Below are 13,363 nucleotides of genomic sequence, written 5' to 3'. Positions count from 1 at the left end.
CCTTTGTTAGCTACTGGGGAAAAGTAAGTGAAATATTTGTATTTTGTTTCCTTAGTCTTAAAAAAAAAATCTCAACGCTGAAAAATGTCTGATTTTAATAGTGAATGATAGATATGACAAATATATGTTATAGAATATACTGATAATTCCTGAAGATTAGGCCACCAAATGCATATTATTAATAATAACAATGGCAGACCATTGAATAGCTCTGTCGTAGATTTCATTCCTACTTGGTATAGAATTAAAGTGTTTAAAAGGGATAGGAACTTCTGATAGCATGGAATTTATATTACAGTTATGTTTTATGTCAGTGTTTTTCAAATGTTTTGACCATTATCCACATTGCCATTTACGTGGCAATTTGTGATACACACATAACTAAAAAGATTTCCCAAATGACATTTAGCCTTACTAGGTATGGTGCCGGAGCAGGAAATGGCAACCCACTCCAGTATTCTTGCCTGAAGAGTCCTGTGGACGGAGGAGCCTGGTGGGCTGCTGTCCATGGGGTCGCATAGAGTCGGACATGACTGAAGCGACTTAGCATGCATGCATGCATTGGAGAAGGAAATGGCAACCCACTCCAGTATTCTTGCCTGGAGAATCCCAGGGATGGAGCCTGGTGGGCTGCCGTCTATGGGGTTGTACAGAGTCGGACATGACTGAAGTGACTTAGCAGCAGCAGCCACAGCAGGTGTGGTACATTGTGTTTTCATATCATGTTGTTAAAAAATGTTGGTGTTTACCGAGTAGAATATCCACTAATGATTATTGGCTTGAGGTTTGCAAAACTACTAGGTGGTGTGTGTTTTTTATAGTTGTAACTGAATGTTATTGACTTAGGGTGGCAGATTAAAAAAAATTTTTTTTTGAATACTACTGATAACTAATGAAAATAGCTATAAAGATAATAAAACCTTTAATTTATACTTTGGCAAAGAATAAGTAGGGTAGGACACTTAAATCCTTGGCTTTTTTTTTTTTCCCTATGTCCTGAGGCTGGTGGGGTCTTAGTTCCCCAACCAGGGATTGAACCCAGAACCTCGGCAGTCAAAGCCCAGAGTTTTAACCACTGGACTGCCGGGTTATTCCTAAATCCGAGTAATACTTACCGTGGGATTTCTTAGTTGTGGGGTAAGTGTGTTTAACTCCATAAGAAACTTTTTCAAAATAATCATACCATATGGTGTTCACATCAGTAATGTTTGAGAGCTCTAGTTGTTCCTTCTCATCCACGCTTGGCATTATGTCTTCTTAATTTTAGCTTTTTAAATAGATATGTAGGTATAATGATACCATTATTGTTTTAATTTGCATTTGATTTAATCCTCATGATTAATGATTTTGAGTATATTTTCATGGCTTATTTGCCATCCATATACTTTGGTTAAATATTCAGATTTACCTTCTTAATATTGTAATAGTTCTTTATATAGCCTTTGATACAAATCCGTAACCAGATAATGTATTTTACAGATATTTTCTCCCTGTGTGTCTTGTCTTTTTCTTGACAGCATCTTTTATAGTTCATGCTTTTTTGTGTGCTATTTAATCTTTACTTAAGTAAAGATAAAAATTAATCTTTATCTTTAATCTTTACTTAATCCAAGGTGACAAAGATATACTATGCTTTTTTCCTAGAAGTTTTCTAGTTTTGACTCTTATACTGTGGTGGCTTCTCTTGTGACCGAGCACAGGCTCTTGGCATGTGGGCTCAGTAGTTGTGGCTCCCCGACTCTAGAGCACAGGCTCAATAGTGGTGGAGCACAGGCTTAGTTGCTTCATGGCATGTGGGATCTTCCTGGACCAGGGACTGAAACCCATGTCTCCTGCATTGGCATGTGGATTCTTTACCGCTGAGCCATGAGCCTGGATTTTATGTAGATGATTATGTCATTGTGTATTGAGATTTCTTCCTGGGAATTCCCTGGCAGTACAGTGGTTAGAACTCCATGCTCTCACTGCTGAGGGCTTGGGTTCAATCCAAGATTAGGGAACTGAGCTCCCACAAGCCATGTGGTGTGGCCAAAAAAAAAAAAAAGATTTCCTGTTTTTCACCTCTGTTATTTTGTTCTTCCTTTTTCCAATTTTATTGCTTAATTGTACTTAGGACTGTAGTAGAATCTTGAAGTAGTAAGAGTGGAGATCATTGCTTTATTCCTTGTCCTAGCAAGAATTCAGTCTTTAACTATTAAATATGTTGTTGACTGTAGGTTTTTGTAGGTATCCATTGAAGAAATCCCTTTCTGCTCTTAAATTGCTGAGAGTGTTTATCATGACTAGCTGTTGAATTTTGTCAAGATTTATTCTATTAAGTTGATTATATGACTTATTTTTCATAGATTATATTAATACATTAACATTGATCAATTTGTGGGCTATGGCTATAAATCGTTATGTATTGCTGGTTTCACTTTTGGTAAGAATTTGCTGTTTTTGTTCGTTAAGGCTATTAGCCTACAGTTTTCTTGTTATATTTTTGCTTGATTTGAGTGTCCAAATAATGCTGGCCTCATAAATGAGTTGAATGTGTTCTTTTTTTCTGAAGAGTTTGTGTAGATTTGAAATTACTTTTTCCTTAAATGTTTGATAGATTTCATCATTGAAGCCATCTGAGCTTGGAGTTTTCTTTGTGGGAAGGTTTTGTTTTGTTTGGTACTTCTAATTTTGAGATAACTGTAGATCCATATGCAGTTGTTAGAAATAATACAAAGAGATCCCATACACCCTTCAATCAATTCCCCAATGGTAATATCTTGTACAGCTATTGATACATTAATGTATCACAATCTTGAAATTGACATAGATCGAGAAATCTTATTCCCATTTCCCCAGTTTTATGTGTGCATTTGTGTATTTTCTACCATGCAATTTTAACATTGGTTTTAATTAATTTAATAAATTGTCAATTAATGTTACTAGATTAAAGTGGTTACCAGCATATTTAAGACATGGAACAGTTCTATCACAATAATTCTTTGTGATACCATTTTTAATCACAGCTACATCCTTTTCTCCTGACTGCTATCCCCTGGTAACTACTAATCTCTATTTCTATAATTTTGTCATTTCAAGAATGTTATATAAATAACATGATGTTATATAATATTATAAATTGGGGACGTCCCCGGTGGCTCAGTGGTAAAGAATCTGCCTGTCAATACAGGAGACATGGGTTCAATCCCTGGGTTTGGGAAGATCCTGTAGAGAAGGAAATGGTAACCCACTCCAGTATTCTTACCTGGGAAATCTCATGGACAGAGGAGCCTGGCGGGCTATAGTTCACGGGGTTGCAAAGAATCAAACCTGACTTGGTGACTAAACAGTAACAAATGTTGTAAATGACAGCATGTAAACTTTTGAGATTGAGTTTTCACTTTGCACATAATTGCATTAAGATCCATCCAAATTGTGTGTATCAATAGTTTATTTCTTTCTATTGTCGATTATTATTTCATGATATGGATATACGACTAATCATTCATTTGTTGACTGATGTTTGTATATTGTTTCCAGGTTTTGACTATTAGAGAGCTGTTAAGAATATCCATATACAGGTTTTTGTATGAACATAAATTTTCATTTCTGGGATAAATGCCCAAGAATTGTAGTTATTGCACTATATGATAAGCACATTGTTTACTTTTGTAAGAAACTGCCATATTTTTTTCCAGTATGGCTGAACCATTTTATGTTCCCATCACCCATGTATGAGTAATCTATTTTCTCTGCATCATCACCAGCATTTGGTGTTGCTGTTGTTTTTTATTTAGTAATTCTAATAAGTATGTAGTAATAGATCGTGGTTTAAAGTCATAATTTCCCTAAAGGCTGAGTTGAACATCTCTTCATATGCTTTTCCTTTTTACTATCTTTATATTTTTTTCTAATTTTTAAAAATTGAAGTTTTAGGGCAAGTGTAATTGTTGTTTCAGTCCAAAGTCTCAGCACATCTTTATTAATCAAAATAGGAACCATTACAATCAACACAGTTTTGCCGATGAGAAATAAGTTTGTTTAATCCTGTAGCATAAAAATATGACTCTTGGAAAGCATTTTCTGCATCCTGTTGGTTGTGGAAGCATTTTCCTTGCAAAAAATTGGGATGCTTGAAGAAGTGCTAATTGGTTGGCAAGAGGTCAGGTGAAAATGGCATATGAGGCAAAACTTGGAAGCCCAATTCATTAACTTTTGAAGCATTGGTTGTGCGAGGTTTGGTTAGACGTTGGAGTAGAGAAGAATTGGGTCCTTTTTGTTAACCAATGTTGGCTGTAGGCGGTGCAGTTTTTGGCACATCTCATCGATCTGCTGAGTATCCTTCTCAGATGTAATGGTTTCGTCAGGATTCAGAAAGCTGTAGTCGATCAGACTGGCAGCAGACCACCAAACAGTGATCCTGGCCTCTTTTTGGTACAAGTTTGGGTTTTTGAAGTGCTTTGGAGCTTTTTGGTCCAACCACTGAGCTGCAGTCCAACCATCGCTGGTTGTCGGATAAAATCCACTTGCTACCTCATGTCTGATCGAGAAATGGTTCGTTGTTGCATAGAATAAGAGAAGATGACACTTCAAAATGATGAACTTTTGATTTGTGGTCAGCTCATGAGGCACCCACTTATGGAGTTTTTTCACCTTTCCAATTTGCTTCAAATGCAAATGGTTCACCACTTAGATTGGCATTGGGTTCTTCAGCAATTTCTTGTGAAGTAGTAAGAGAATCAGCTTTGATAATCCACTCAGTTGGTCATTGTCAGCTTCCAGTGGCCAATCACTGTGCTTCTCATATTCAAGGCTCTCATCTCCTTTGCAAAATCTCTTGAATCACCACTGCACTGTAGTGTAGCGCATGTATATTTTTGTTAGCAGTTCCTGGGTGAAGTGCATTGTTGACGTTCTGAGTTGTTTCCACTGCTTTATGACCCATTTTGAACTTGAGTAAAAAAAAAAAAAAAATCACTCAAATTTGCTTTTTGTCCAGTGTCATTGGTCTAGTCTAAAATAAATAAACAGCAAGTAATGCCATTAGCAAAACAACATAAAGCGAGAAATGTACATTAAGTAATGTGTAACATCATTTCAGTTCAGTTGCTCAGTCGTGTCTGACTCTTTGCGACCCCATGAATCACAGCACGCCAGGCCTCCCTGTCCATCACCAACTCCCGGAATCTACCCAAACCCATGTCCATTGAGTCAGTGATGCCATCCAGCCATCTCATCCTCTGTCGTCCCCTTCTCCTCCTGCCCCCAACCCTTCCCAGCATTAGGGTCTTTTCCAGTGAGTCAACTCTTTGCATGAGGTGGCCAAAGTATTGGAGTTTCAGCTTCAACATCAGTCCTTCCAATGAACACCCAGGACTGATCTCCTTTAGGATGGACTGGTTGGATCTTCTTGCAGTCCAAGGGACTCTCAAGAGTCTTCACCAACACCACAATTCAAAAGCATCAATTCTTCGGCGCTCAGCTTTCTTCACCGTCCAACTCTCACATCCATACATGACTACTGGAAAAACCATAGCCTTGACTAGATGGACTTTGTTGACAGAGTAATGTCTCTGCTTTTCAATATGCTATCTAGGTTGGTCATAACCTTCAAATCACATTTATTTAAGAATGTATTTCAGTATCAAACAGCAAACTTCCATGATGCAAAACCTCAATTACTTTTGAACCAACCTAATATTTTAAATTGAAGTGTGACAGAACAAGGTCCACTGGAGAGGGGAATGGCACAACACTTAAGTATTCTTGCCTTGAGAATCCCGTGAACAGTGTGAAAAGGCAAAAAGGTATGACACTGGAAGATGAGACCCCCCAGGTTGGTGAAGGTGAAGGTGTTAGTCACTCAGTCATGTCTGACTCTTTGCAAACCCATGGATTATAGCCTGCCAGGTGCCTCTGTCCATGAAATTCTCCAGGCAAGAATGCTGGAGTGAGTTGCCATTCCCTTCTCCAGGGGTCTTCCAGATCCATGGATTGAACTCAGGTCTCCTGCATTGTAGGCAGGTTGTTTACTGGCTGAGCCAAGAGGGAAGCCCTGGTAGGTGTCCAGTATATTACTGAGGCTGGGCCGAAATGGAAATGTCGCTCAGTTTTGAATGTGTCTGGTGGTGAAAGTAGTCTGATGCTGTAAAGAACAATATTGCATAGAACCTGGAATGTTATGTCCATGAATCAAGATAACTTGGATGTGGTCATACAGAAGATGGAAAGAGTAAACATTTTAGGAATCAGTGACTAAAATGGACAGGAATGGGTGAATTTAATTCAGATGACCATTATATCTACTACTGTGGGCAAGAATCCCTTAGAAGAAATGAAGTATCCATAGTCAGCAAAAGAGTGAAATGCATTTGCCGCTGCTGCTAAGTCGCTTCAGTCGTGTCCGACTCTGTGCGACCCCATAGACGGCAGCCCACCAGGCTCCGCTGTCCCTGGGATTCTCCAGGCAAGAATACTGGAGTGGGTTGCCATTTCCTTCTCCAGTGCATGAAAGTGAAAAGTGAAAGTGAAGTTGCTCAGTCGTGTCTGACTCTACGCGACCCCATGGGCTGCAGCCTACCAGGCTCCTCTGTCCATGGGGTTTCCCAGGCAAGAGTACTGGAGTGGGGTGCCATTGCCTTCTCCCTGAAATGCAGTACTCAGGTGCAATCTCAAGAACTACAGGATGATCTCTGTTTCCAAGACAGACCATTCAACATCACAGTAATCCAAGTCTGTGCCCCAACCACTAATGCTGAAGAAGCTAAAGTTGAATGATTCTATAAAGACCTACAATACTTTCTAGAACTAACACCAGAAAAGATGTCTTTTTCATCATAGGGCACTGGAATGGAAAAGTAGGAAGTCAAGAGATACCTGGAGTAACAGGCAAGTTTGGCCTTGGAGTACCAAATGAAGCAGGGCAAAGTCTTAACAAATTTGCCAAGAGAACACTCTGGTCATAGCAAACAGCCTCTTCCAACAGCACAAGAGACGACTCTACACATGGACATCACCAGATGGTCAATACCAAATCAGATTGATTATATATATTCTATGCAGTCAAAGATGAAGAAGCTTTGTACAGTCAGCAAAAGCAAGACCGGGAGCTGACTGTGGCTCAGATCTTGAGCTCCTTACTGCAAAATTCAGGCTTGAACTGAAGAAAGTAGCTAAAACCACTAGGCCTTTTGATATGACCTAGGTCAAATCCATTACAGTTATACAGTGGAAGTGAGACATAGATTCAAGGAGTTAGATCTGGTAGACAGTACCTGAAGAACTAAAGACGGAGGTTCGTAACAATGTACAGGAGGTGGTGACCAAAACCATCCCCAAGAAAAAGGAATACAAAAAGGCAAAATGGTTGTCTGAAGAGGTCTTACAAGGAACTGAGAAAAGAAGTGAAGCGAAAGGCAAAGATACATAACTGAATGCAGAGTTCCGGAGAATAATGAGGAGATAGAAGAAAGCCTTCTTAAGTAACAATGCAAAGAATTAGAGGAAAACAATAGAATGGGAAAGACTAGAGATCTCTTCGAGAAAATTGGAGATAACAAAGGAACATTTCATACCAAGATGGGCACAATAAAGAACAGAAACAGCGAGGACCTAAGAGAAGCAGAAGAGATTAAGAAGAGGTGGCAAGAATACACAGAAGAACTATACAAAAAAAAGTCTTAATGACCAGGATAACCACAATGGTGTGGTCACTCACCTAGGGCCAGACATCCTGGAGTGTGAAGTCAGGTGGGCCTTAGGAAGCATTACTAAGAACAAAGCTAGTGGAGGTGATGGAATTCCAGCTGAGCTATTTCAAATCCTAAAATATGATGCACTCAATATGTCAGCAAGTTTGGAAAACTCAGCAGTGGCCAAAGGACTGGAAAAGGTCAGTTTTCATTTCAGTCCAAAAGAATAGCAATGCTAAAGAATGTTCAAAATACTGTATTAGCTCTCATTTCACATGCTAGCAAGGTAATGCTCAAAATCCTTCGCGCTAGGCTTCAGCAATATGTGAACTGAGAACTTCCAGATGTACAAGCTGGGATTCAAAGATGCAGAGGAACCAGAGATCAAATTGCCAACATTTGTTGGATCATAGAGAAAGCAAGAGAATTCCAGAAAAACATCTACTTCTGCTTCATTGCTATGAAATGAAAACAGCCTTTGACTGTTTGAATCACAACAAACTGGAAATTCTTAGAGATGGAAATACCAGATCACCTTACTTGTCTTCTGAGAAACCTATATACAGGTCAAGAAGCAACAGTTAGAACCAGACATGCAACAACAAACTGGTTTCAGATTGAGAAGAGTACATCAAGGCTCTATATTGTCACCTTGCTTGTTTAACTTATATGCAGAGTACATCATGTGGAATGTTGGGCTGGATGAATCATGCTGAAATCAAGATTGCCGGGAGAAATATCAGTAGCCTCAGATATACAGATGATAGCACTCTAATAGCAGAAAGCAAAGAGGAACTAAAGAGCCTCTTGATGAAAGTGAAAGAGGAAAGTGAAAAAGCCTGCTTAAAACTCAACATTGAAAAAACTTAAGATCATGGCATCCAGTCCCATCACTTCATGGCAAATAGATGGGTAAAAAATGGAAACAGTGACAGACTTGGCTTCCAAAAGTCACTGTGGATAGTGACTGCAGCCATGAAATTAAAAGACACTCCTTGGAAGAAAAGCTATGATATACCTAGACAGAGTATTCAAAAGCAGAGACATCACTTTGTTGACGCAGGTCTGTATAGTCAAAGCTGTGGTTTTTCTGGTAGTCATGTATGGACATGAGAGTAGGACCAGAAGAAGGCTAAGTGTTGAAGATTTGATGCTTTAGAGCTGTGGCGCTGGAGAAGACTCTTGAGAGTCCCTTGGACAGCAGGGAGATCAAACCAGTCAATCCTAAAAGAAATAAACTCTGAATATTCATTGGAAGGACTGATGCTGAAGCTGAAGGTCAAATACTTTGGCCACAGGATGCAAAGAGCCGACTCACTGGAAAAGATTTTGATGCTGGGAAAGATGAGGGCAAAAGGAGAAGGGGGAGACAGAGGATGTTATTGTTGCATAGCATCACTGACTCGTTGGATATGAATTTGAGCAAACATCAAGGGATAGTGGAGGACAGAGGAGCCTGGCATGTCGCAGTCCATGGGGTTGCAGAGAGTTGGACAGAACTTAGTGACTGAACAAAAAGTAGTCCACATTAAAATACGTGTTGATGGTCAGTTAGGTTCCTTCTACATCTTGATGAGTGTAAATAATGCAGCAAAGAAAACAGAGGAGCATATATTGTTTTAGTTACTGCTTTTGTTTTCTTCTGGAAGATACCCAGAAGTGAAATCACTGGGTAGTAAGGTATTCCTCTTTTTAGTTTTTTGAGAAACCTGCACCTCATTTTCCATAGTAACTGTGCCAGTTTGCATTCCCACCAATAGTGTGGCTTCCTCTCTTTCACATCCTCTCACACACTTATTTGTTATCTTTTTAATAATAATAGCCATTCTGACAGATGTGAGATGATACCTCATTGTGATTTTGACTTGCATTTCTCTGATGTTTAGTGATGTTGAGCATCTTTTCATGTGTGAGTTGGCCATCTATATGTCTTCCTTGGGAAAAGGGTCTATTAAAAGAAAAAAAGAAAATGTGTATTTAAGTCTTCTCATTTTGTAACTGGGTTTTATCTTGATATTATGTTGTATGAGTTGTTGGTATATTTTGGATAGTAACCTTTTATAAAATATGTTGTTTGCAAAAATCTCACATTCAATTGGTGGCCTCTTAGTCTTGTAGATAGTTTTCTTTATTGTGCAGAAACTTTTTAGTTTGATGAAACCCTGTTTATTTTTGCTTTTGTTTTTCTTGCTGAGGAAGCATATAAGAAAATTACTAAGACTGATGTTGAAGAGCATACTGCCTATGTTTTCTTCTATAAGTTTTATGGTTTCAAGTCTGACATGTAAGTCTTTAATTCATTTTGAATTTTTGCATATGATGTGAGAAAGTTCGTTCAGTTTGATGCTTTTGCATGTAGCTGTCCAATTTTACTACTCCATTTTTTTTTTTTTTTTGCCTTTTAAAAATGTTTTTAGTGTTTTTTTAATACCAAAGACATTTTGTTTGGTGGTATAGCCAATTAACAATGTTGTGATAGTTTCAGGTGAACAGTGAAGGGACTCAGCCATACAGAAATATGCATCCATTCTTCCCCCAAAGCCCCTCCCATCCAGACTGGCCCTTAACATTGAAGAGACTTCCATGTGCTATTCAGTAGGTTTTTGTTGGTTATCCGTTTAAATATCGCAGTTTACCACACCATTTATTGAAGAGGGTGTTGCCTCCTTCGTCATAGACTGATCGGCTACATATGTGTGCATTCATTTTTGGGTTTTCAGTTTTGCTCCATTGTCTGTATCTGTTTTTATGCCAGTACAATACTGTTATTGCATTAGCTTGTAGTAGAGTTTGAAATCAGAGTGTGATACCTTTAGCTTCTTAATAAAGATTGTTTTGATTATTTGGGATGTTTTGTGTTTCCATACAAATTTTGAAATTATTTCTTCTGTGAAAAATGCCATTTGTGTTTTGATAGTCATTGGATGAAATCTGTGGCTTGTCTTGGGTAGTATGAACATTTTAATGATATTAATTCTTCCAGTTCATGAAATCAATATAATTCCAGTTGTGTCATATTCAATTTCTTTTGTCAGTGTTTTATAGTTTTGTGAGTCTTTTACCTCCTTGGTTAGATGTATTCCTAAGTATTTTATTCTTTTTGATGCAATTGTAAATGAGATTGTCTTAATTTTTTTCTCTGATAGTTCATTGAGTGTATAGGAATAATGGGTTTCTGTATATTAATTTTGAGTCCCGTTACTTTATTGAATTCATTTATTCTGAGAGTTTTTTGATGGCATCTTTAAAACTTTTTTTGTATAGTATCATGTCATCTGCAAATGGTGATGATTTTACTTCTTTCTTTTTAATTTAGATTCCTTTTATTTTTCTTGTCTCATTGCTTTGTCTAGTATGTTCAGTCCTATGTTGAATACAAATGTCAAGAGTGAGCATCCTTGTCTCATTCTTGATTTTAGGGGAAATGCTTTTAGGTTTCCTCTATTGAGTATGATGTTAGCTGTGAACTTGTCAGTGAAGTGGGCTTTTATTACATTGAGGTGTGTTCTCTTTATACCCATTTTTTGAAGTATTTTTTTTTTATCATAAGTGAATATTAAATTTAGTCACAGTTTTCTTCTGCATCTGTGGAGATGACCACATGATGACATGATTTTTATTCTTAAATTGGTTAATATGGTGTATCCCCCATCTCCACCAGGTCCTTACCCTCTTTCCTATCCAGGGCTGGGAACAGGGGCTCGGAAAGAGAGTAGGCTTTGATTCCTGGTATTGTCAACACTCAGAAGGCACTCAATAAATGAATGAATGCTGTGATGCTCTCACTATGGGCAAGCCTAGAGCCTTCTTCAGGCTGAGGTAGCATGAACTGGTCAACTTGGGATACATGGCTTGGCCTCTCATTGATTGATTTGCAGATATTGAATCATGGTTGCATTCCTGGTATAAATGCAACTTGAATATGGTGTATGATCCTTATAACGTGTTGTTGAGTTTGATGTGCTAATATTTTGTTGAGGATTTTTTGCTTTTGTGCTCATCAGTCATATGGGCCTATAATTTCTTTTTTTATTTTTGTATTGTCTTTATTAGGTGTGCCGCTTGCTTCATAGAATGAGTTCAGAAGTTTTTCCTCTTTAGTTTTTTTGAATAGTTTGAGAATGGTTATTAGCTCTTTTTTAAATGGTGGACATTACCTGTCTGATTCTCAGTTCAGTTCAGTCGCTCAGTTGTGTCCGACTCTTTGCGACCCCATGAATTGCAGCACGCCAGGCCTCCCTGTCCATCACCAACTCCGGAATTTACCCAAATTCATGTCCACTGAGTCGGTGATGACATCTAACCATCTCATCCTCTGTCGTTGCCTTCTCCTCCTACCTTCAATCTTTCCCAACATCAGTGTCTTTTCAAATAAGTCAGCTCTTTGCATCAGGTGGCCAAAGTATTGGAGTTTCATCTTCAACATCAGTCCTTCCAATGAACACCCAGGACTGATCTCCTTTAGGATGGACTGGTAGGATCTTCTTGCAGTCCAAGGGACTCTCAAGAGTCTTCTCCAACACCACAGTTCAAAAGCATCAATTCTTCGGCGCTCAGCTTTCTTTATAGTCCAACTCTCACATCCCATACATGACTACTGGAAAAACCATAGCCTTGACTAGACGGACCTTTGTTGACAAACTAATGTCTCTGCTTTTTAATATGCTGTCTAGGTTGGTCATAACTTTCCTTCCAAGGAGTAAGCGTCTTTTAATTTCATGGCTGCAGTCACCATCTGCAGTGCTTTTGGAGCCCAGGAAAATAAAGTCAGCCACTTTCCACTGTTTCCCCATCTATTTGCTATGAAGTGATGGGACCGGGTGCCATGATCTTAGTTTTCTGAATGTTGAGCTTTAAGCCAGCTTTTTCACTCTCCTCTTTCACTTTCATCAAGGGGCTCTTTAGTTCCTCTTCACTTTCTGTCATAAGCGTGGTGTCATCTGCATATCTGAGGTTATTGATATTTCTCTCCGCAATCTTGATTCCAGCTTGTGCTTTCTCCAGCCTAGAGTTTCTCATGATGTACTCTGCATATAAGTTAAATAAGCAGGGTGACAATATACAGCCTTGACATACTCCTTTCCCGGTTTGGAACCAGTCTGTTGTTCCATGAGCAGTTCTACCTGTTGCTTTCTGACCTGCATACAGATTTCTCAGGAGGCAGGTCAGGTGGTCTGGTATTCCCATCTCTTTAAGAATTTTCCACAGTTCGTGGTGATCCACACAGTCAAAGGCTTTGGCATAGCCAGTAAAGCAGAAATAGATGTTTTTCTGGAAGTCTCTTGCTTTTTCAGTGATCCAGCGGATGTTTGCAATTTGATCTCTGTTGACTTTGCCTTTTCTAAAACCAGCTTGAACATCTGGAAGTTCACAGTTCACGTATTGCTGAAGCCTGACTTTGAGAATTTTGAGCATTACTTTAACTAGCATGTGAGATGAGTGCAATTGTGCAGTAGTTTGAGGGCAGGAGGAAAAGGGGACGACAGAGGATGAGATGGTGGGATGGCATCACCCACTCAATGGACATGGGTTTGGGTGGACTCTGGGAGTTGGTGATGGACAGGGAGGCCTAGCGTGCTGCAGTTCATGGGGTCACAAAGAGTTGGACATGACTAAGCAACTGAACTGAACTCTAAAAGGTCTTGTAAGTCTTCAGAGAACTGTTCAACTTCAGCTTCTTCAGCGTTACTGGT

General features: G+C 38.9%; 1 protein-coding gene and 1 long non-coding RNA gene across 23 annotated transcripts in view; both read left to right on the top strand.

The window, feature by feature from the left end:
* The window catches only part of DCAF6 (DDB1 and CUL4 associated factor 6), a 174,509-nt gene that overhangs the window by 4,217 nt on the left and 156,929 nt on the right, over window positions 1–13,363 (top strand). The window lies entirely within an intron of this gene.
* On the top strand, window positions 4,714–9,640 carry LOC145505916 (uncharacterized). The gene is made up of 3 exons (XR_014053379.1): window positions 4,714–5,013; window positions 6,704–7,419; window positions 8,346–9,640. It is a non-coding gene; the product is annotated as an uncharacterized LOC145505916 (long non-coding RNA).

The sequence above is a fragment of the Giraffa tippelskirchi genome, chromosome 5 (genome assembly GCF_054371585.1).
Source record: "Giraffa tippelskirchi isolate mGirTip1 chromosome 5, T2T-mGirTip1v1.2.pri, whole genome shotgun sequence".
Taxonomy (NCBI): Eukaryota; Metazoa; Chordata; class Mammalia; order Artiodactyla; family Giraffidae; genus Giraffa; species Giraffa tippelskirchi.
Note: the sequence above shows the minus strand (reverse complement) of the source record. Positions and strands in the feature narration are given on the sequence as shown.